Below are 25946 nucleotides of genomic sequence, written 5' to 3'. Positions count from 1 at the left end.
CACGAATAAACAAAAACCAGCCTGTTCTTCATAAGGTATCTTGCCTGCCCTATCAGCGGAAAGCAGCCAACTATGACCTATGCATAAAACCTGGGGTGAAAAAAAGGAACATAATGAAAAGATGGATGAAGAACATACTTCTGAAGAGGAATGGCACAGAGAAACACAGGAAGTGTCCAAAAAAAAGTTCTCCAGAGTCTCAAAGAAATTACAGATAACAGATGACCTCTTGAAAACAAACTATCAAAAGAGCGTTCAAAATAGTGATACAGTGAAATAACAGAAGATGAAAATTGAGCTAGAAAACTCAGGAATAAAATGAAAGAGAAACTAGAAATCATTACAGACATGAGTGCCCCATTAAAGGCAATAAAAATTAGAATATATACTCATGAGAACAAAGTCATGTGGGTCAGAATTGGGAAATAAAAACATGGAGGATAAATCTCACAAACCAAATTAGGAAAAAAGAACAATATAAAAATTATTATAAAGAAGATGATAGATGTGGCAAAGAAGATCCAACAGTAAAAAAAAAAAAAATTACTGTGTCTGAAGAAAATATCAGGCAAATGGAACAAAAAATGATCTAACATATAAGAAAACTTTCCTGAAGAAAGATTTGATCTGTATATTACAAGGGCCCTTTATATCTGAGAAAATTTAATATAAAATAATCAACACCAAAACATATGCTAATACAACTTCTGGTATTTAAGGATAAAATTATATGGGCATCCTACCTGAGAAAGTAAGTCACGTCAAAGGGGAAAAAACGTTTTTTTCTAAAACTTCTTCAAAGCAACACTAATGACAGAGAACAGTGGAGCCATGGGCAAATATACGTGATCTAAGAATTTCATTTACAGGCAAGTTATCTTTCAAACATAAAGACAGTGTTCTCAAGCAGGTAAGAATTTAGGGATTACAGCACCCGCGATAGTTACTATTAGCAAGAAATGAATCAAAATGAAATACAGGTAAAAATACCTAAGGTTAAACAATCACAGAAATCTTATTATATGTTTCAATGTTATAAATCTTGAGAGTGTAAAAATACTTATACACAAATGTGCACGCACATATATGAACAACTGAGGGTAGAGAAAAAAGGGAAGCAGTAGGCCAGACCACACATGGGTCAGCACATCCTTTACAATCAGCTCTCAAGAGATGCTGTTTTAAGCACTGACTTTAGTCACTTATAATCCTTTCATAATATTTTTTCCTTAAATTTAGAGAAATTTTAAAGGAATTCTAACAACTCAGTGAAGAAATGTTTTTCAGAAGTCCAATGATTTTTCTCTTTCACCTCACTTTTTTCCCTTTGATTTATTATGTGTTATTAAAGCCAGCATTTATAGAATTATCCCATCTTAAAAAATATTTTCACCGCTTTGTCTTCATAAGAACATAGATGCCTGGAAAGACACTCACCAAATATTGAAGTTATTTTTGGGTAGTGAGATTTTGAGTGACTATAAATTGCCCTTGATAGACTAGAGCATATCAATAGTTTTATGGATGAATAGCTTTAAAGATCCAGAAAAAAAGGATATGAGTCAAATACCCAGAAAACTGGACTGCCTTTTTGATGTTATCTTTTATATATTCTTCCTTCTCATTTCTTCCTGGAAAAATAAAATAAAAAGGTAAAACTCTTTCGATCAGTGTATGTAGGATGCACAATGTTAATCTTCAGAGGAATTACAAAGGAAGCTACAGAAAGTTATTTTTCCATAAAGAGCTTACAATTTAACTTGATGGTCTTAAGTTTTATGCATTTGTTTGAGTGCAGGTGTGATATTAACTTTTTGTAACAGAAGAAGGATTTGCAAGGAATCAAACTGATATTTTAGGTGGCTCTCTTATTCCCTGTTCACATATAAACCACAGCTCTCGTATCCAAGTAAATTGGGAATTTTTTGTTTGGAAATTATTCAAGGTATAAGGCAACCTCTTTGGCAGCTACAGTACTTGAATGTGGGCTGGAAAGAGAAACATGTTGATCCAAACTCTTTATTATACCTCAAGAATATATTTTAGAGTATGTCTCAAGTCATAATTTTGGTTTAAAGGAAATCCTCGACTAAACTGGCAATTATCAGAGAAGTACAAATTTGTCATATTTGCATAAACCACATTGCTCCAGTAACAAAAGTGAAAGATTGGACTCACACACTGTGGCCTAGATTTTGGAAAATAATTTGTTATTGCTTTAAAGATCCTTTTAAGATGAATCAATTAAGTTGTTCACAAATTTAGCTAATTATCCAAATATATTGTTTATAATCAGCCAGTTTGATCTTTGTTTTTTTTCTTAATATGCTATCATGTTTATGGGGTTCTGATTCCATAGTTATAATGGGGTTAACTTCACTTTTTATTACCATTTTCATAATAGAAGCTAAAATTTTGAAGATTATGATATCATTTCATGATGTTAAAGCTCCCAGCTTGACATATTATTTCTTAAAGTTCATTTAAAAAGATAGGATAATGGAAGGAATCAGCAGTTACCTACGTTAATTAGCATAAAATATATGGGGAGGAGATGAAGAGCTGTATTTAATATGTTGGGTAACTTAAAAAATTTGTACAAATCAAGTATCTGCTAAATGGGCAGGCTTCTACTGATTGTTGAGTACTTGCTTTGTGATCTAGTTTACTTTTTATAGAGTAAATTTAAACATCTGATTTAGTAAATTTTTATTGACTAAAATTAATCACAAAGATGATCATTCACAGTGAGGACTAGTAATAATTTTTAAGTGGATAATAAAAAATTGCTTACTATAGTTGCTTTTGCAACTTTCAGTTTTGTATATTATTTTGTCCTCCAAGTTAAAATGACAGAGTGAGCATATTGCATAAAAACCGAGATCATCACTCTTTCACTGCCTATCACCCTGTTTATGCTTAACCAAGCATTTATTTATAAGTTCTTAATGGTAAGGGCTACAAGGTTACTACACCTGAGAGAAAAATCTGTAAGACAGGCTTTCTAATTAATCACTGGGACGGTTCAGGAAGGTCCAGCTATTTCTGTAAACTGAAGCATTTATGCACTCTATTGCAATTGTTGATCACGAAAATGACAAGTAGTGCTTTATTTCTCTAAGTTTCTGTACTTCTGTTAGGAATAATGAACACTTTACATGTTTCTGTGTGTACACATGGACACCATCATTAAAACTAGGACGTCTGTTCACCAGAGGACATATAGGGGGACAGTTCTAAGAAAACAGAACCGTGGTACCAGCATCTTAGGAATGCTGCTGAAATGCCACCCATGACACTCTGAATTTAAGACCACCACCTCAGAGCAAAAGGCTCTGAGACAGAGCAATCAAGAGCAACAGACCCTGTTAGGCAGGAGTTATCATATCCAGGACGATTTGTGACTAGTTAAGTGAGCTGGAACATTGTTCCATATTGGTTAATTTTACTGAGTTCACAAACAAAAACTGCAATGAAGTTTGCAGCAGTGCTTCAGGTGAAATCCTAACTAACTGACAGTGCTGAGGCTCTTTCCCACAATTACCCCTGGTCACTGGGTTGCAATAGTGATAGATACAATGGCACCAACTCATGTCATATTTACAAGTCTATTTGGGATCCCACACTTCTCTCTCCAGTTCTTGGCATCTGCTTTGTTGTATTTCCTTGTGCAGAAGCCTCTGTGGGCAGAGGAAAAAGCACTGCAGATCTTAATAGCTTGTTCCTCCTGTCTCTAGCCAGGTCCCTGACATTGGCAGAGGTCAACACCTAAGCCACACTGCTGGCATAATTTCTCTCTTAAACACAGTAGTGTTCATTTCTTGAGCCTAGCACATGTAAACAATACACAGAAATGTGTCCTCTCTCTGCCTGTATTCATGTACCTCAAATGTAGCGTGACAGGCCAGGCCATCTAATCCGTTACTCATACTACCCTTGTGATGTTTCTCTTCACCCCCGCCCCCATCTTTCCTCATTTCTACAATCCTTACATTCATATTTTAGTTGCAAGAGAAGCAAGAAACAGTAGCTTTTCAGTGTTCAGCAGCTCTGTAGATGCTAGCCTACTCCTGGTAATGCTAAGGACACGGCTGTGAGCCCTAATGCATTTTACTAAAGAAAAGCACCTTCCCTCATGGCTGCTGCTTTCTGTCCTTGCACCACCGGCCAAAGACTCTGGGGGTCGCCCTTAGAGTGACCTGCTTTCTCTACTTCAGCCAAAGAAGCTTCACTTGTTATTTTTAAATTATCATGCTTCCACAAAACTCTTTTTGTGCAAATGCTACTATAGTTTAATCATAAAAAAAAACTCTCTAAAAATTCGAAGAAATTAATCACTTAAGGTCCTGATATATATGTTCAAATTCTACATTTCTGGGGAAATAGCAGCTCTGAGGAATGATGGAGACGTGCTCTTTAAGTGGGGAATACAGCAGAGGAGAACCAATCAAGGAGAAGCAGAGTTTCTATAAAAGGGAGCAGAAAGACATGGAATAGGAGAAGGAGATAATAGTTGTACTGGTGTTGGAATTGTTTTTTCTTTGTGGGTTGGTTTAGTTTGGTGGAGTGAGGGGTGTCATTTCATCCAGTTCTCAAGTCAGCGGTCATGAGTTTAAGTGCTAGTTCTGTTTTATTTGAACTGTTGCATACTGGCAGAGTAGATTCTGGCATCTCCTATAAAGATGCAGATGCCGGCTATTAGTGGTCAGGATGTAGAGCACAGAAAATGTAAGAGGCTCTGAGGGCGCTATGGACAGATTTCCGACAGCATCTTCCACCACTGTCATTTATCCATCAGTAAAACCACTAGGTGCTAAAGCAGCCGTATCCTGTTGAAGAAAAGACTTGACAAAGAGAGCTATGAATTGATCACTATGACTGATAACTAAATTTGTCTGAGGTTCTATAAATACTATTCCGACTTTTAAATATCTATTTTATACAACTTTGAATTACACATGACTAGGATATATGTGACTTTATTGTTGATTCTCAAATATTTCAAATTGAATAAAATTAATTTAAAAAAATTTTATTTTATTGAAGTATAGTTGATTTACAATGTTGTTTTAATTTCTGCTGTACAGCAAAGTGATTCAGTTAGATAGATACATACATACATACCTACATTCTTTTTCATATTCTTTTCCATTATGGTTTATCACAGGATGTTGAAGATAGTTCCCTGTGCTATACAGTAGGACCTTTTGCATCTGCCAATCCCAAACCCCCAATCCATCCCTCCCCAACCCCCTTGGCAACCACAAGTCTGTTCTCTATATCTGTGAGTCTGTTTCTGTTTCGTAGATAAGTTCATTTGTGTCATAGTTTAGATTCCACATGTAAGTGATATCATACGGTATTTGTCTTTCTCTTTCTGACTTACTTCACTTAGTATGATAATCTCTAGGTTCATCCACATTGCTGCAAATGGCATTATTTCATTCTTTTTTATGGCTGAGTAGTATTCCGTTGTATATATGTAACACATCTTCTTTATTCATTCATCTGTTGGTGGGTATTTAGGTTGTTTCCATGTCTTGGCTGTTGTGAATAGTACTGCTATGAACATAGGGGTGCATGTATCTTTTTGAATTATAGTTTTGTCTGGGTATATGCCCAGGAGTGGGATTGCTGGATCATATGGCAACTCTATTTTTAGTTTTTTGAAGAACCTCCACAGTGTTGTCCATAGTGGCTGCACCAATTTACATTCCCACCTACAGTGTAGGAATGTTCCGTTTTCTCCACACCCTCTCCAGCGTTTGTTATTTGTAGATTTTTTAATGATGGCCATTCTGACCAGTGTGAGGTGGTACCTCACTGTAGTTTTGATTTGCATTTCTCTAATAATTAGCAACGCTGAGCATCTTTTCATGTGCCTGTTGGCCATCTGTATGTCTTCTTTGGAGAAATGTCTATTTCGGTCTTCTGTCCATTTCTGGATTGGGTTGTGTTTTTGTTTTGTTTTGCTTTGTTTTGTGGTACGTGGGCCTCTCACTGTTGTGGCCTCTCCCGTTGTGGAGCACAGGCTCCGGACGCGCAGGCTCAGCGGCCATGGCTCACGGGCCCAGCCGCTCCACGGCATGTGGGATCTTCCCGGACCAGGGCACGGACCCATGTCCCCTGCATCGGCAGGCGGACTCTCAACCACTGCACCACCAGGGAAGCCCGGTTGTATTTTCTTTGTTATTTTTTGTTGTTGTTGTTGGGTTATATGAGCTGTTTATATATTTTGGGAATTAAGCCCTTGTCGGTCACATTGTTTGCAAATATTTTTTCCCAGTCCATAGGTTGTCTTTTTACTTTCTTTATGGTTTCCTTTGCTGTACAAAAGCTTGCAAGTTGATTAGGCCCCATTTGTTTATTTTTGCTTTTATTTCTATTGCCTTGGGAGACCAACCTAAGAAAACATTGGTACGATTTATGTCAGAAAATGTTTTGCTCATGTTCTCGTCTAGGAGTTTTATGGTGTCATGTCTTATATTTAAGTCTTTAAGCCATTTTGAGTTTATTTTTATGTATGGTGTGAGGGTGTGTTCTAAATTCATTGATTCACATGCAGCTGTCCACCTTTCCCAACACGCCTTGCTGAAGAGTCTTTTTCCAAATGTATATTCTTGCCTCCTTTGTTGAAGATTAACTGACTGTTGGTGTGTGGGTTTATTTCTGGGCTCTCTATTCTGTACCATTGATCCATATGTGTGTGTTTTTTGCCAGTACCATGCTGTTTTGATTCCTGTAGCTTTGTAGTATTGTCTGAAGTCTGGGAGGGTTATGCCTCCTGCTTTGTTCTTTTTCCTCAGGATTGCTTTGGCAATTCTGGGTCTTTTATGGTTCCATATAAATTTCAGGATTATTTTTTCTAATTCTGTGAAAAATGTAATGAGTAATTTGATAAGGATAGCATTAAATCTGTAGATTGCTTTGGGCAGTATGGACATTTTAACAATACTAATTCTTCCAACCCAAAATCATGGGATATCTTTCCATTTGTTTGTATCATCTTCAATTTCCTTTATTAATGTTTTAGCTCTCAGCATATAAATCTTTCACCTCCTTGGTCAGGTTTATTCCTAAGTGTTTTTTTTTTTCCTTTGGTGCAAATTTTAAAAGGGACTGTTTTGTTTTTTTTGTTTGTTTTTACAATCTCTTTCTGATATTTCATTGTTAACATAAAGAAATGTAACTGATTTCTGTATGTTAATCTTGTATCCTGTTACCTTGCTGAATTCGTTTATCAGTTCTGGTAGTTTTTGTGTGGAGTCTTTAGGGTTTCCTATATATAGTATCATGTCAACTTCATATAATTGACATATAATGACAATTTTACCTCTTCCCTTCCAATTTGGATACCTTTTATTTCTTTTTCTCATCTGATTGCTGTATCTAGGACTTCCAATACTATGTTGAACAGAAGTGGTGAGTGGGCATCCTTGTCTTCTTCCAGATTTTAGTGGGAAGGCTTTCAGCTGTCACCATTGACTATAATATTGGCTGTTGTTTGGCATAAATAGCTTTTATTAAGTTGAGGTATAGTCTCTCTATACCCACTTTGGTAAGAATTTTTATCATGAATGGATAAAAGTAATTTGGAATTTGCATAAAATTAATTGAATTTGGATAAAATTAATTTTAAAAAAATTTGGTAATATCTTTTGTTCTATTTTGATAATATGAAATCATCAATTAAAAATCTATATTAGAATTTATTGGATTTTTAATAGAAGTCATTGATGCTTTATTTATATATTCATTTATTCATGCCTTATTTTGTTCATAATAGGATTTAAAATAATAGTTATACATATGCTGCAGATTAAAACCCAGATTCTTTCATAGGGAAAAGAAATCAAACACAGGAATTTAGAAAATTAGTTTAAAGAAATTGGATTTAGTCAACATGGAGTGGAAAGATTATTGATTAGTCCTCAGAGAGAAATGGGTATGAATTTTACCTCTGCCATTTTGCCCGATGACTTTGAGTAAGTCACTTCATCTCTCTTAATTTCAGTATTTTTATCTCTAATCTGGAGAATATAATGAGACCCCACAGAGTTACCATGAGGATTTGATGGAATGATGGGGTATAGACAGTACTTGAGGGCCTGACATGTAACATATACTCAGCTAAGATTAGCTTAGGACCCAGATGAATACATGGCAAAAAAATGCAAGACAGAATTGATTAAATGTTACATTTTGGGGTATAGACATTCAACATGAAGGAGCTGAGAGTTACTGAGACCTGAGATAATCAGAGAAGATTTGTAGAAATGTAATAAGGTCTAGAAATATGGGGAGGATTAAGGGAGTGTCTTACGTCCTCCTTTAGGGCTGCTATAACAAAATACCATAAACTGGATGGCTAATAAACAACAAACATTTATTTTTCACAGTTTTGGAGGCTGAGTAGTCTGAGATCATGACAGCAGCAGATTTGGTGTCTGATGGGAGCCCACTTCCTGGATCATAGGTAGCTGTCTTTTCACTGTGCCCTCACACAGTGGAAAGTACAAGGGAGTTCTCTGGGGTCTCTTCTATAAGGGCACTAATCCCATTCATGAGGGCTCCACCCTTAGGACCTGATTGCCTATCCAAGGACCCACCTCCAAATATCATCACATTGGGAATTAGGTTTCAACATATGAATTTGGGGGGGGGGATGCAAATATTCAGTCTATAGCAGGGAGTGAGAAAATGAAATCTTGCTAGGTGAAAGAAAAAGAACAAGAAACAGAGGCAAGATGAGCAACATCATGTCAGGAGGCAAGAGAGATGAGGCCAGTCTGCTCCAGGTTATCTCTCCACGGCCTGACAGTGACAGGAGAGAATGGCAGGAGACTGGTTTGGAGAGAGACAATTCACTTCAGTTTGGATTTTTAAGATTTGAGGTAACATGATATCTAAGTAAGAATACACCTCATATTACTGGAGATGGGGTCAAGGCATTCTGAAGAGGCTATAGATTTTCAGGACTTCACCTCATAGCAATACTTAAACCCAGTGAGCTCTCAGTGACAGGAGAGAGCTCAGACCAAGGACTGAATTTGTACAGGATACAATCCAGTTACAGAGGAGAAAGCAGAAGAAGCTCAGTCAAAAGTAAACCCACCAAGAGGGGTGGTTAGAATTTTAGGAGAAAAGCTAGAATAGTGGTGTGGAGAACAGCATTCAGCAAGAGTGGGTAGCTAGAAGCCTGGGGAGGGCAAGGAGAAGACATGGTCTATGAACAGCTGCTTCCTTCCTTAGATGGATGGAACCAGGATATCCAAAGGGAGCCCTGAAGGAGAACCATTGTCTGGGGAGGGACACTGACCGGCTGCTCTGCCTCTGTTGGTTTTGCCTTTCCCTTGGATTCGGTTGTGCAGATGATCACCTTTCTGCTCCTCCCTGACTCCTGCTTCCATACCCCTACCCCTAGACCCAGACAACACCTTTTCTAGTGCTTTGGCCCAAAATGACCTCTTTTAATTCTCCCTTAGAACAGTTGGGACAGGCTAAATCTTTACAATGTACTTAGAAACAACAGAAGAAAATACACAGGAGGCAGTACAGAGCATGGACTCTCCAGAACCAGACTCCCTTGGTTCAGATCCAGCCTCTCCCATTTAGTAGCTTCATAACCTTTGCAAGTTAATCTCTCTGTGTGTTTGTTTTCTAGTCTGAAAAAAATGGGAATAATAACAGTACATATTTCATAGCGTTGTTGTGAGAACCAAGTAGATCTAATATGTTTAAAGCTCTTAGTTGAGTGCCTGGCACATTTGTTTAAAGCTCTTAGTTGAGCGTCTGGCACATTTTAAGTGCAACATAAGTATTTGCTATTAAACAAGTACAGAATACAAAGAATTGAAAGAGCAGTATGCATAATGTTTATGAGTTACTAGAGCCTGGGCTTCTCTGGTGGCGCAGTGGTTGAGAGTCCGCCTGCCGATGCAGGGGACACGGGTTCGTGCCCCGGTCCGGGAAGATCCCACATGCCGCGGAGCGGCTGGGCCCGTGAGCTATGGCCGCTGAGCCTGTGCGTCCGGAGCCTGTGCTCCGCAACGGGAGAGGCCACGACAGTGAGAGGCCCACGTACTGCAAAAAAAAAAAAAAAAATTACTAGAGCCAGCTCTGCCATATAATAGCTGTGTTACTTTAGACAAATGATTTAAGTTCTCTGGGCCTCAGTTTCTTCAGCTATAAAATGTGGGTACAATACTAACTGCTTTATAATTGTGATGATTGAAAGAATCAGTACATGTAAAGTGTTTCGTAAGTACTTAATAATTAACAGACATTATTATTAGCTGTGTGGCTTACCAATACAGCATCCTTATCACCAGGGATCACAGGTGCTGTTCCATTTTACACCTGATACAAGCAAAGAAAGCCACCCCCTCCCCCTGGGCCTGGCAAGTCACCATGGTAGATACAGCTTTTTTCATGTCCTTACCTCTTCATAGTCAGGAGCCAGGTGAATGGACCACACTTTGTCTCACCTACCTAAGCCTGCTCACATTTCCTCTCCAGTCTACCCTTTTCTGTAGTGACTATGTGTGCTGATTTCACCCTTCATATGAGCCTCTCAAATCAACTGGGGGTGGCGGAGGGAGCTTTCTCTTAGAGTAGAAACCATTTTCAGTATTAACACCTGAACTTAGCATTAATATAACACGATTTAAGCGCAACAAAATTGAAGATGATATAGTAATGAGTAGAGGAGAAGCGATTTAAGGGTCAAAGCTCTAAAAGGTCCCTTCTCTAAAAGCAGAGACATGCAGGAAAGTCAATTCCACAACTAAAAAGTCTGGAAAGAGGTTTTTATGGCAAAGAGCTAGGGACTTTTCAAGTCAGGGACAGTGCACTTGAAGGGAAGGAAATCTTGCTGTAGCTGGATCCCGAACTCATCAGCTCCATCTGCCCAGAGCCACCATTTCTTACCCTGATGTCTGTTGAAGTGGATGGCAGGTTGCTCTGGCCTAACTTAACCTGTCACCAGACAAACATTCTGCCACCAGCACAGACAGGATAGTTCAGAAAAAGTTCTTGTCAGCTGGATTAAAAAACTGCCTTTATATCCCAACCATTTGGATGCTTCTGCTTCCAGATACTGTGCAATCAGCAAGTGTCCATATGAAGGTACTTTAAATAGTCATTTCCTCAAAATAACAATCTATAAAACATAAATAGTAAATTTCATTTTACCATAAAAGAAAATTAGATTATCAGAAAGAGAGGTTATAAATCATATGTTATACATCTGAACTTTTTATGTACCATAACTAATCACTTGGCTATCAGGGCACTGGGGAAATTACAATAAATTATATTTTGTGGGGTATGCACCACATGAATGAAGCCAAGATTATTATAGAAGTGACCTTCACCTTGTGTGATGTCATAGAAAAAATGATGCTGCCCTAATAACTTCATAGGGTTAATTAGTTTCAGAGAACACACAAGAGGCAGCGATGTCACAGAGCTTTTTTTAATTTTCTTTCCCGTGGGAAGTTGGGCTAATAAAAATGAAAAACATTTCAAGTAGCTGAGTAAGAAAGAAGAGTTGCATAGGGTTAGAAGGAAATGCTTTAGTGCTGTCTGCTTAGAAGGCCTAGTTCTCTTTTTCTGTAAGCTGCAAATCTTATTCTTTTCTCGTGCATCTTTTCCCATTGGCTTGGGAAGCTTTGAAATGACCATTGTTTTCAAAACCTGCTCTGAAGATGGATTTTTTTAAAATTTGCTGATGAACATGAATCCATTTAATCAGACAGGGACCTCTGCAGATAGGGAGACATTTATCTGTATAAAATATGCAGCTTTGTTTGTTCTCACTGCTTGGTTCCTCAGTGGGGGTGGTGGTAAAGTTTCCACAGTCATGCTGGTTTCAGACGAATAGATTTGCTGGTGTCAAAGACAGACTGTGGCCCTCCACTGGCATCTGGGGTACAGAAGGCTAAATCTTCTGAATAGAGCCATTGATGATTACATTTGGGGGAAACTTAATCATAGAGTAATTAGGCTTTAATTCTTACAAAAACTTACAATTAATTGGATCTTTTATACAACTTTTTTTTTTGTTTGATTTAAAGTACCCTGTAGGTTAGTTATAGAAACTTAATTTAAATATGGATTTAATTAGAATTGTTTTATGATTTTAATGAGTCTTAAAAGTCTTTTGATGAGCAGCCTGTATAATTATGGTATTTAAAATGATTGGCTAAATGCATACTTTTATAATTTACCTTTCAGGAAACTGTATTTTTATGGAGGCTATTTTTTGTATGATGAATTGTTTCATTTTATGTTCAGTTTTTGTGGGAATGGGTACTTATTACTGCCCCTAATCACCCAAGTGTTTTCTGTCTAGAATGAAATTAAACTTTCATGGAATCAAAAGCATCAGGCAGTAGCCCAATACCGCAGTTAAATTTAATCACAGAAATATTTTTGTTTTTACTGTAAAGGAAACTGAATCATTGCTAAAACTTTTAGCTGGTGATTCAATTTTCCTACATAATCAGGTACAAATAAGTTACTTAAAGACAAGCTCTTTTTCTCTAGAAAAAAATGTGACTTTAGGCAAATGACTTGCAATTTTTTTAAATGAATGCAATATGGAGTTGTCAACTTTTTAATGCACTGTCAAAACAACTAGAAATGAGCACTTTCAATAAACATAAAAAGTTTTAAATTAGAAAAGAAAGGAAAACATCAGATACTTTCTTTCCTTTGAGTTGGTCCCAATCCAACCTATATTAAGTAAGATAACTTACATTTGATATTTTGGGGCTGATTAAAAGAAAGTTATATTAAATAAGTAATATTAGGACACATTTTTAGTTTCCTTTTTTTTTTTTTTTTTTTTTGCGGTATGCGGGCCTCTCACCGCTGCGGCCTCTCCCGTTGTGGAGCACAGGCTCCGTACGCACAGGCCCAGTGGCCATGGCTCACGGGCCCAGCTGCTCCGCGGCATGCGGGACCCTCCCGGACTGGGGCACAAACCCGCGTCCCCTGCATCGGCAGGCGGACTCCCAACCACCGCGCCACAAGGGAAGCCCTATTTTCCATTTGTAATGACATTATTATGTTCTAGCCTTCGTATGTTCTATTTTTAAGTCAGATTATTTACATGTGCTTGAAAATCAATCAATGCAGTTTACATATCAAAAAAGTATAGGAGAGGGCTTCCCTGGTGGCACAGTGGTTGAGAGTCCGCCTGTCGATGCAGGCGACACGGGTTCGTGCCCCAGGCCGGGAAGATCCCACATGCCGTGGAGCGGCTAGGCCCGTGAGCCGTGGCCGCTAAGCCTGCGCGTCCGGAGCCTGTGCTCCGCAACGGGAGAGGCCACAACAGTGAGAGGCCCGCGTACCGCAAAAAAAAAAAAAAAAAAAAAAAAAAAAAAAAGTATAGGAGAAACACCATATGGTCGTTGCAATAGATGTAGAAAAACATTTGACAAAACCATTCCATGATAAAAAAAAAAAAAAAAAAAAAAAAAAAACTGAGCAAACTAGGAACAAAAGTGAACTTACTCAACTTGATTAATGGCTCCTGTGAAAAACCTACTGCTAACATAATATTCAGAGATCATAATACTCAGCAACAAGGCAATGATGTCTTTTATTTAACATTTACTGAAGATCCTAGCCAGTGCAATAAAACAAGCAAATGAAATAAAATGCATGCAAATGGAAAAAGGTAAAAGTAAAGTGTCCATAATTGCAGATGACATGACATAAATGTAGAAAACCCTAAGGGATCCACAAAATACCTATTAAATCTTATAATGGAAAAGAACCTGAAGAAGAATATATACATGTATATAACTGAATCACTTTGCTGTACACCTTAAACTAACACAACATTGTAAATCCAACTATACTTCAAATAAATAGTAAATAAATCTAATGAATAAATTTAGAAAATTTGCAGGATACAAAGTAGAAATAAAAACTGGCATTTTTATAAACTAGCAACAAACACTTGACAATGAAAATTTTTATAATCCACAATTACATGATCAATTTATTTTTGAGAAAGATACCAAGCTAGTTCAATGGAGAAAAAAAACATAGTCTTTTCAACAAATAGTACTAGAATAATTGGATATCTGTGTGGGGAAAAATATTAGCCTTGATCCTTACCTCAAAACTTCCACAAAGATTAGCTCAAAATTAGTACTAGGCTTAAATATGAGAACCTAAACTATTAAACTTCTAAAGGAAAACACGGGAGAGAAAATATCTGAGATACCAGATTAGGTAAAATGTTGGACAAAAATTAAATAGGACATAAAAAGCATGAACTGTAAAAGAAGAAATAAAGTTTAAAATGGATTCTCATTGAGATTAAAAATTTTGTCTTCCAAAAGACAAAGTTAAGAAAACAGAAATCCATGCCAAGGTTGGAGAGATATTTTCACAGAATATTTATGACAAAGAGTTTGAATCTAGAAAACATAAAGAACTCTTACAACTCAGTAAGAAAAATACAAAGGTGTATAGGAAAGTGATTCAGTTATACATGTACATATATCCATTCTTTTGCAGATTCTCTTCCCATATAGGATAATAACAGAATATTGACTAGAGCTCCCTGTGCTATACAGTAGGTCCTTGTTGATTATCTGTTTTATATATAGTAGTGTGTATATGTTAATCCCAAACTCCTAATTTATGCCTCCCCCCCCCCATTTCCCCTTTGGTAACCATAAGTTTTCTTTCCAAGTCTGTGAGTCTGTTTCTGTTTTGTAAATAAGTTCATTTGTATAACTTTTTTGAGATTCCACATATAAGTGATATCATATGATATTTGTCTTTCTCTTTCTGACTTACTTCACTTAGTATGATAATCTATGTCCATCCGTGTTGCTGCAAATGGCATAATTTCATTCTTTTTTTATGGCTGAGTAATATTCCATTCCATTGTATACATGTATCACATCTTCTTTATCCATTCCTCTGTCATTGGACAGTTAGGTTGCTTCCATGTTTTGGCTATTGTAAATAGTGCTGCAATGAACACTGGGGTGCATGTATCTTTTCAAATTATGGTTTCCTCCAAATATATGCCCAGGCATGGGATTGCAGGGTCATGTGGTAGTTCTATTCTTAGTTTTTTAAGGAATCTCCATACTGTTCTCCATAGTAGTTGTATCAGTTTACATTCCCACCAAAAGTGTAGGTGGGTTCCCTTTTCTCCACACCCTCTCCAGTGTTTATTGTTTGTAGACTTTTTGATGATGGCCATTCTGACCGATGTGAGGTGATACCTCATTGCAGTTTTGATTTGCATTTCTCTAATAATTAGCAATGTTGAGCATCTTTTCTCATGCTTTTTGGCCATCTGTATATCTTCTCTGGAGAAATGTCTATTTACATCTTCTACGTATTTTTTTTTGATTGGGTTGTTTTTTGTTTGATATTGAGCTGCACGAACTGTTTGTATATTTTGGAGATTAATCCCTTGTCAGTCACTTCATTTGCAAATATTTTCTCCCATTCTGTTGGTTATCTTTTCATTTTGTTTATGGTTTCCTTTGCTGTGCAAAAGCTTTTAAGACTAATTAGGTCCCTTTGGTTTATTTTTGTTTTTATTTTCATTACTGTAAAAGGCGGATCCAAAAAGATACTGCTGCAATTTATATCAAAGAGTGTTTTGCCTATGTTTTCCTCTAAGAGTTTTATAGTATCCAGTCTTACATTTAGGTCTTTAATCCATTTTGAGTTTATTTTTGTGTATGGAGTTAGAGAATGTTCTAGTTTCATTCTTTTACATGCAGCTGTCCAGTTTTCCCAGTACCACTTACTGAAGAGATTGTCTTTTCTTCATTGTATATTCTTGCCTCCTTTGTCATAGGTTAATTGACCATAGGTGTGTGAGTTTATTTCTGGGCTTTCTATCATGTTCCATTGATCTATATGTCTGTTTTTGTGCCAGTAACATACTGTTTTGATTACTGTAGCTTTCTAGTATAGTCTGAAGTCAGAGAGCCTAATTCCTACAGCTCCATTTTTCTTTCTAAAGGTTGCTTTGGCTATTTAGGGTCTTTTGTATTTCAATACAGATTTTCAAAAGTTTTGCTCTGTTCTGTGAAAAATGGCATTGGTAGTTTGACAAGGATTGCACTGAATCTGTATATTGCCTTGGGTAGTATAGTCATTTTGACAATATTGATTTTTCCAATCCAAGAACACAGTATATCTTTCCATGTGTTTGTGTCATCTTCAGTTTCTTCATCAGCATGTTATAGTTTTTGGAGTACAGGTCTTTTGACTCCTTAAATAGGTTTATTCCTAGATATTTTATTCTTTCTGATGTGATGATTAATGGGATTGTTTCCTTAATTTCTCTTTCTGATCTTTTGCTGTTAGTAGAAATGCAACAGATTTCTGTGTATTACTTTTGCATCCTGCAACTTTACTGCATTCATTGATGAGCTCTAATAGTTTTTTGGTAGTGTCTTTAGGATTTTCTATGTATAGTCTCATGTCATCCGCTAACAGTGACAGTTTTACTTCTTCTTGCATAAACAAAACTAAAAGACAACCTATGGACTGGGAGAAAATATTTGCAAATGATGCCACCAAGAAGGGCTTAATTTCCAAAACATACAAACAGTTCATACAGCTCAATATAAACAAACAAACTAGTCAAAAAATGGGCAGAAGATCTACATAGACATTTCTCCAAAAAAGACATATAGATGGCCAACAGGTACATGAAAAGATGCTCAACATCACTAATTATTAGAGAAATGCAAATCAAAACTACAGTGAGGTATCACCTCACACCAGTCAGAATGGCCATCATGAAAAAGGTGTGGAGGGTGTGGAGAAAAAGGAACCAACCTACACCACTGGTAAGAATGTAAACTGGTACAGCCAATGTAATGGAATATTACTCAGCCATAAAAAAGAATGAAATAATGCCATTTGCAACAACATGGATGGACATAGAATTTTCATACTAAGTGAAGTAAGCCAGACAGCAAAAGACAACTATCACATGATATCACTTATATGTAGAATCTAAAATAATAATAATAATGATACAAATGAACTTATTTACAAAACAGAAATAGATCCACAGACATAGAAAACAAACTTATGCTTACCAAAGGGGAAAGGTCAGGGAGGGATAAATTAGGAGCTTGGGATTAACATATACACACTACTATATATAAACTATTATAGATAACCAACTAGGACCTACTGTATAGCACAGGGAACTATATTCAATATATATATATATTTTTTTTTTTGCGGTACATGGGCCTTTCACTGCTGTGGCCTCTCCCATCGCAGAGCACAGGCTCCAGACGTGCAGGCTCAGTGGCCATGGCTCATGGGCCCAGCCACTCCGCAGCACGTGGGATCCTCCCAGACTGGGGCACGAACCCGCGTCCCCTGCATCGGCAGGCAGACTCTCAACCACTGCGCCACCAGGGAAGCCCTATACTCAATATTTTGTAATAACCTATAAGGGAAAAGAATCTGAGAAAGAATAGACATATCTATGTATAACTGAATCATTTTGCTGTATACCTAAAACTAACCCAACACTGTAAATCAACTGGAACTTCCATACATTGCTGTTAGGAATGAAAAATGGTACGGCTGCTTTGGAAAACAGTCTGACAGTACTTCATTGGCTTAAACCTATATTTATCACTGTACCCAGCAATTCACTCCTAGTGAGGTAAAAACACATGTCCACACAAAGATATGGTTGCAAGTGTTCATAGCGGCATTATTCACAACAGCAAAAAGGGCGGCTACCCAAATATCCATCAACTGTGAAATGGATAAACTGTGGTATATCTCTACAATGAAATACTACTCAGCAATAAAAAGGAACAAAATATTAATAACTCAAAAACATGAATGAATCTCAAAAATTTGCTATGTGTAAAAATTAAAAACTAAAGTCCAGGTACTATAAGATTCCAATAATATGAAATTCTAGAAAAAGCAGAACTATAATGACACAAAGTGGATCAAGTGACTGCCTAGAGCCACAGTTGGGAAATTTTATTGAGAGCAAAGCGGCATGAGAAAACTTTTTAGGATGAGGGAACTCCTCTTTTTCTGATTGTGGTGGTTCAAACAATTTAATTCAATTTAATTGTATGAAACTGCCAAAATTCATTAAACTGTTCATTTAAAATTCATTAATATTACTGTATATAGGTAACACTTCAATAAAGGGCATTCCTAAAATAATTTTTACATGTGGAGTTTCTCAAGAATTCAAATGGTATAGTTCAAATGAGGTCTTTTATCTATACCGTATCCTTTCACCTTTAGTGATTTGTACATCTAGTTTTTTTCCTCAACTACAGAATTATAAATAATGTTTAGTCAAATGGTGTGCAAATGACTAATAAACATATTAGTCATTTTACTGTTTAGATCTTTTCTTTTTCATAATAGGCCAAAGGAGGCCCAAACCTGGCTAAAAGTTTTAGAAGTGATTCAGTTTCCTTTATCATGAAAACACTGCTCTGGGTTTCGGTATCAAAAGATACAAACATAAAGGAGTTATTCTGTGATTTTTGTTTCTTTGTTTTTTAGATTGTAATAACTCCATATAACTACTGGATAATGGAAATGAAGGTGATTGGTGGGAAACATGCAATTAAATGTGATTATAAATCATGCTCATTGGAAAGGTCAATGTCATTTTGATACTTTTAAAATTTTCAGGGCAACTAACAAGTATGTTCTTTTGTCTGCCTTTCTACCAACCTCACCCACCTTAGTGGTCAATTTAATCAACCTGATATGAAACTACTAATATTACTAATAGAATGTCAAAGGTTGTAGGGACAGAAACATCTACTGAATGAAAGTTAATATATTAACCAAATGGTGCCTTTCCACTATGGTTATACAAATGCCCAATTTATTGCTTCTTTTGGGCTTCCATTCACTCTTTCATAAAGTGTCTTTTATCTTCAACACTGTATTTTCCAAACTAATGCTAAATTACAGAAAATTGAGCATTTCTAGGACCTTGGAATGAAGCAGGCAATCTATTGAAGATAATCTTCTTAAATTACTGATTGTGACCTAAGAGATGTTATATAAATAACTATCAAATTATCTGCTTATTTTATATTTTATTTCATATTTATTATATTTAAGTTTTTTAGTAATTGTTTTCTTTAAAAAAAAAAAAAGTCCTGCTAGTCATTCCATGCTGAGCAAATTAACTAACATGTTCTGGATCAAGTATTTGCATCTTAAATATCCAAATATATAAGTACAATTAATAAAGAAAAGTATATTTGTTTTCAAATACTTGAAGGGCTCTTACCTAATATGGAAGATAGCCTTTGTTTGAAATTCCAAGTATACAATTTAATGAATTTTGGTAATTTCATACAAGTAAATTGAATTAAATAATTTGTACCTCTACAGTCAAGATACAGAAGAGTTCCGTCATCCTAAAAAGTTCTCTTTGCTCTCAATACATTTCCCACCTCTGGCTCTAGGCAGTCACTTACCTACCACAGGAGATGGTCTTGTTTTGAGTTGTTTCAGAGTGTGATTTTTACTAATGGATATGAGTTAAAGAGATATCAGTATGATATAAGGAAGAGTTTTCTGACAATTAGGTATAAACTCTTCATCAATTAGAGAGGTCTGAACACTTGCAAATTAAAATCAATGCCTCAAAGTCTCTTCCCATTCCAGGGTTCTATGACTATCTTGTTCGTGCTTTGGAATAGCATGTTCTAGTTAATTTGCATTTTTCTGAATAACCCTAAGTTAACTCTGGGTAACTCTTCAGGTTTTTGTTTCAACACTTGGTGACAGTCTTTATAAAATGTGTTATAAAAGTGTTCTGTCTTATTATCTTGGTGTACATTGTGCTAGATTTGTGGGGTTTTTTTTTTTTAATGATTGAGAATGTTGTGATGACTTGGAGTCACCATCATTTCTGAACATTAATCATCACTGACAAAATTATCAGTGAAGAATATGAGGGAATTTAGGTTCTGTAATTTGCTTTTTTAAAAATAACCCTTTGATCTCAGTTTTCTTTGTTTTTCATCTTTTTCTCCTCCCCTCCCATACCCCCAGTAGACTCCTCTTTTCACTGTCTGTCCCTGTCTGCATCAACTGGCTTGCCAGTCTGAATCTGAATTGGTGAAAAATGCCAGTTTTCTTTATTGCTTGTCTCCATGCCCTCTAATCAGATATTTCAAATTTACCTTTTCTTCTTCTTATTCAACAACTCTCTAGCCATGACAACCCGTCCCCTTCCTCACACTCGTCTTATCCTTATTACCTGCCTGCGTGGATTATTTCAACCACCTCTTTGTTTCCAGTCTTTCCCAATTCTGACTAACTTGTATATTTCACTGTCAAACTAAGCTTGTCTGAATTCAGGATTTCATTCCTTAGCACAAGAGCTTGCAGGGATTTCCTACTGCGTGGCCCATCAATTCCAAACTACCCGCACTAGGCTTTTAAATCCCTCCACAAATGGCTCTACTACATGACTTAAGATTCATTTGTTGCTCTGTACACACTGGCCCTTTTCTGCCTCTGGAACACATGTTCCTACCCTCATGTTTTTGCTTGACATGACATTGTTGCTCAATCATCTTTACTCTATCCAAACTGAAGGTGTCCTTCAAGTACTACTTCCTTCACAAAACCTTTTCTGTCAGCTCCTATCCATACCAATTTCTAATGAATGGAGAATGCTTAGCTCTCAATAACTCCCTTCATTTTTACACATTAGCTCTATCTCTGTGCTGGATTGTACGGTCCACAAGGGCAGAGACCAGATCCTATGTTGAATTTGTTTCCCCATAATGTCAAGTACAATGCAGGGCACATAGTATATAGTATTCCTAACTTTACAATGTACTTTTCACATACATTTTCTTTCTTATTTTATATACCATAAATAACATAAACACCTGCAGATTGACTTATTTGTTGTCACTCATTCCTTGCTTACCTGAACATCGCTATCATTTATTGTTCTGAAAGATGTCCTCTTACCTCTTCTCTTCTTCCAAATGTAAATAGTATTCACTACTTTATGAAGGTCAGTAAATATTGGCATTGATATACCAGTAAGGAAAGAAAACCATAAAAGCGAAAGTATGAATTATCTGTACTATACTAAATGAAATCAATCCTAATCATTAAAAGTTACGTAGTTTTTTAAAATTTTTAAATGGCCTAAACTTATATGCAGATAAAACAGAGACCCACAATTCTTTATCTGCAATTCTGAACTACAGAAAGCTCTTAAGCTGAAAGTCTTTGTAAGTTTATAGTCTTAATTTATCCCACTTAAAATGATGTTTATATGTTTTGCTGCAAATATATTAATATATTGGGTTATAGGGTACTGCCCTAGACCCTGTTGCGAATGCTTCCTAATAAAAAGAATGTGTATTGTATTACCTTTTTTAAAATCTAAAAAAAGGTCTGAATTCTGAAAATGACCTCAGGGGTTTCAGATGAGGGATTATGGATCTGTAATACATTTGTATAGTGCTCTGCAACCCTTCATTTAATAATATCATTTGATCCTCCAAATAATGTTATAAGGTAGCTACTACTACTGTTATTATTTCCATTTTCCAGATTAGAAAAGATGCAGAAAGATTAAGTGACTTGATGGTGAATGATAGGACTGAAGCTCATGTTTTCTAATTTTAAGTCCTAATCCCTTTTCTATGCCAATACTTTGAGCAGATGCTTTGGAAGTCATTCTGAGTTGTAGATTCTTCATAGACAAAATACAGAAGGTACAAACTGAAGATAAAATGATGACTTAAAGAGATACCAAAGATTAAGTTTCCTCTGAGTTGAACGTTTAGAGTCTAATACTTTCTAAAGACTATATGCATATATATGTACATGTATATATGTACATATATAAGTAGTTTGTAAAGTCAATTTCACTCCCCGTTAATATAACTTACATGACAATAGTACAAAATCTGTACCTAAGTTTCTTAAATATTTTCATGTATAAACAATAGGAGATTTCTGTTGACCTTGGAGAAGATATGAGCCTTCCTTTTAGACTAAGAACAGAAAGCAGATAAAATATTCTAATATAAGGAGTATGAGGTGTATGTTTTTGTGGCTAGGGAATTTGTTAAAAGGCAGAAGACGGCTTCCCTGGTGGCGCAGTGGTTGAGAGTCCGCCTGCCGATGCAGGGGACGCGGGTTCATGTCCCGGTCCAGGAAGATCCCACATGCCACGGAGTGGCTAGGCCCGTGAGCCATGGCCGCTGAGCCTGCGCGTCCGGAGCCTGTGCTCCGCAACGGGAGAGGCCACAACAGTGAAAGGCCCACGTACCGCAAAAAAAAAAAAAAGGCAGAAGAGAAAGCAAAGAAACCATAAATGGGATGGCAAGTAGGTTGGCTTTCCAGAATGAGAATTCTTCTAAGAAAAGGGCAAAGGAACTTGAGTCCAGGGACTGTGTCCTAGGCATACTTGTGTTCCAAGTGTGCTTGGGCTTAGTAAATGTCCAACAGATGAATGACTACCAAACGAAACTAAGTATGATAGAAATGATAGGCAAATATTTCTGAATCCTATTGTTCAAAGCTGAAAAATAAAACTGCATCAAGTTTAGGATACTCACAGAATGGGTCATTACAGTTTTGTAGAACTAAAACTTCCTTAATTCCCATATTCTAAGAAAAGCACTGAGTTTTGAATGAGCCTACTGAAATTTAAATTCTAGCTTGGCCACTGGACAGCTGTGTGGCCTGGTACAAAGAAGTACATTTAAAAGTCCCAGTTTCCTTAATTGTAAAAATAGGGATAATAATATTTACTCTGAATAGTTGTTTTAGGATTAAATTAGATAATATATATGGAAGGGATAACATAGCACCCAATACATGGTCATCCTTCTTTGCACCCCTGCTTCCTTCCTTCCATCCTTTCATCCATCCTTCCATCATTAACATCCATAACATCTTTCCAAAGTAGCCAACTCTGGCCATACTTTTGGTGTAGTCTGAAACAGGGTCAGAAAAAGAAGACCCACAAAATTCTCCTCTTGCTGTTCTGTGCTCAGGTATACCAGAACACTTGGGGCACAGCAGGAGAAAGGTGAGCTACAAGAAGGGCTTTAATTACTGAGAACCTGCTCTGCACCTTCCTAGAGATACCACAGTGCTACCTACCTATTTACTCATTCATTCCTCAAGTATTTGCTTAGTGGTATTACCAGGTATAATACTTCACTAGGTTCTGAAATTATTGAGATAATAAATTCAGTCCTCAAAAAGGCAGGGGACCACATGGTAGGGAATACAGAAGTTTAAAAAATAATTGCAAATCATCTCTCAAGGTATATAACACTAGAAGTCAGTAATCACATACCTCTGTATTACCATAAAGGAAAAAGTGAGATATCTTGCCTGAGAGAAGCAGAGGACGAGTCTGGAGACAGAGGTGGACAGAGAAAACTTGGCAGAAGAGGGGACATTTAACATATTCTGAAAGATCTTTAACCTTTAAAATCTCTTAGGATTTTTCCATCTTCAGTCATGGTTAAACTATAAAGAATGAAATTGATATATCAAAATTTCAATAAATGTTTTATTCTTTTTATTGGATCAAGTTTTTACAAAATGCTGGTTTCCATTGTCTTTATGTTGATGTAGTTTTGTTCTCTCCTAGCTCCCCTCCTGACTGGATGAGTCACAGCACGTCTTACAGCAGTAATACATTAGGTTAATAAAGCAATTATTTAATTGACTCTAATTTCATTGGCATTTCTATTAGCTAAAGGAAAGAGGTTCAATCACTGTTTACATTTGTAAAGCCAATATTATGGTTTAAATTATGGCCTTTGGACAAAATTGAAAATTGAAGCCTGATAATCCTTAAAGCAATATTTACAGAGGACTCTTTGTCTTTGTAAAGAATAAAGGGAATGGAAACAAGAGCACATTAAATCAGAGGGGCTTTTAAATATTCATTTTGCAATCAGGTTCACTGGTTTCCAGGCCACTATCTACCTTCATCATTCTTTTTGTAAAGAAATACCAAATCTCTTGCTTTAATTAGCCTGTGAAATAGAAACTATTGCTTCACATTTTTGTTTTTGATTCTGGAGTACAGGAGTTCCAGATATAACTCTCACAGTACAAATATTATTCTTCAACAGAAACATCTTGGGAGATACTGCAAAAATGCTGACATTTTGAATAGGTAGCTTGATTGAAAGTGCATGCTACCTAACACCCCCTAGTAAAACCTCTTACAACCACCCAATGAAATAACTATAAAAACACTAAAACTGATAAAAACTAACAACTCCAAGATCAGTCAGTAATCCTGTTGTCAATGGTTTTCCATGAATCACAAGATGATGGAAGTGGTCTAGATGGAGTTCTCTTACTTTAAAGATGAATGACCAAAGAACCCAAATAGTGCTTGTGAAAATATGCTCCAGCTTGAGGGAATGTGAAAATCACTCTGAAAAACAAATAAACAAACACACAGAAACATGCTTAATATGGGGATCAGACAAAAAGGTTAGAACAATCTAGTATCCTCCATAGGGTATAAGGCAAGCCTCTGAACAAACTGTAGAAACCCGTAGGTTACAATATGTAATGCAAGAGAAGCAATGAGATGCAATAACAAGAGGCCAAAGTAACAACGGAAGTGGATAAGATTTGGAAAAAAGTAAAAGGATTTAAGTTGGCACTAAAGAAAATCAAATTAATTTTTATATGTAGTTAATTTTAAGAAAGAGGAAAACAGATTTAAAGCATCCAGGAAGGAAAAAATAAAGCAGGTTACCTAAAAAGGGACAAAATTAGGCTGGGCTTAAACTTCTCTGAAGCATTAAGTGCTATGAGATGATGGCACATCTACAGCATTTTTTTAGTGCCATCTTTAACTTACAGAAAGGTGACAAAAATAGTACACAGATTTCTCATTTACCGTTCACCCAGATTCCCCTTATGTTTAACATCTTACATAACCAAAAAACACTTATCAAAACTAAGAAATAATCCTTAGGATACTACTCTTAACTAAAGTACAGAACTTTTTTCTACCATTGTCCTTTTGTTGTTCCGGGATCCCACATTGCATTTAGTTGTCATGGCTCCTTAGTCTCCTCCAATCTATGCCAGTTCTTGAGTCTTTGTCTTTCATGACCTTGACACTTTTGAAGGGTACTGGTCAGTTATTTTTGTAGACTGTGCCTCAATTTGTTTGTCTCATGCTTTCCCGTTAGATTAAGGTTGTGCATTATTGGTAAGGAAACCAGAGGCAATGGGCCCTTCTCAGTGTCACATATCAGGGATTAAATAACATCAGTAAGTCTTATTACTGGTGATGTTACTCTTGGTCACTTAGTTAAGCTGGTGTTTGTTAGGATTCTCTAATGTTGTTACTCTTTTTCCTTTGTAATTACTAAATATTTGAGGGAGATACTTTGACCTTATGCAAATATCCAATTTCTGCATAAACTTTTACCTATTAATTTTAGTAGCCATTGTATTGTGTGGCAATATTGCCATGGTGTTTTAATAGTGATTTCTATTTCTCTGTATATATTATTTAGAATTGTTATTTGAGTAAGAGTTGTCACATATCCCCCTATTTATTTACTTATTTATATTAGTATGGATTCATGAATATTTATTTTATTATTCGGTTATAATGTAATTCAATCATTATTTATTTTGTTGCTCAAGCTTTTCCAACTTTGTCAATTAACTTTTCCAGGCTGGCTCCTAAGCCTTTTTTATATACTCCCATCTTTTTTTTTTTAACCTCCTTACTTTCTTTCTTTCTTTTTTTTTTTTTTAAATTTTATTATTTATTTATTTATTTTAGGCTACGTTGGGTCTTTGTTGCTGCACGCAGACTTTCTCTAGTTGCGGCGAAAAAGGGGCTACTCTTCATTTCGGTGTGTGGGCTTCTCATTGCAGTGGCT

The 25946-nt window shown here is 36.3% G+C and overlaps 1 protein-coding gene and 1 long non-coding RNA gene across 3 annotated transcripts in view; one reads left to right on the top strand and one right to left on the bottom strand.

The window, feature by feature from the left end:
- Nucleotides 1–25946, top strand: part of KIAA0825 (KIAA0825 ortholog) — a 401091-nt gene that overhangs the window by 348234 nt on the left and 26911 nt on the right. The window lies entirely within an intron of this gene.
- Nucleotides 23623–25946, bottom strand: part of LOC115845252 (uncharacterized) — a 58171-nt gene continuing 55847 nt past the window's right edge. For both annotated transcript variants that reach the window (XR_009563427.1, XR_009563428.1), the window contains one exon: nucleotides 23623–24469. This is a non-coding gene — a long non-coding RNA (uncharacterized lncRNA). The remainder of the gene's footprint in view (nucleotides 24470–25946) is intronic.

The sequence above is a fragment of the Globicephala melas genome, chromosome 3 (assembly GCF_963455315.2).
Source record: "Globicephala melas chromosome 3, mGloMel1.2, whole genome shotgun sequence".
NCBI classification, from domain to species: Eukaryota; Metazoa; Chordata; class Mammalia; order Artiodactyla; family Delphinidae; genus Globicephala; species Globicephala melas.
This window is presented reverse-complemented; position numbering and strand designations above follow the sequence as displayed.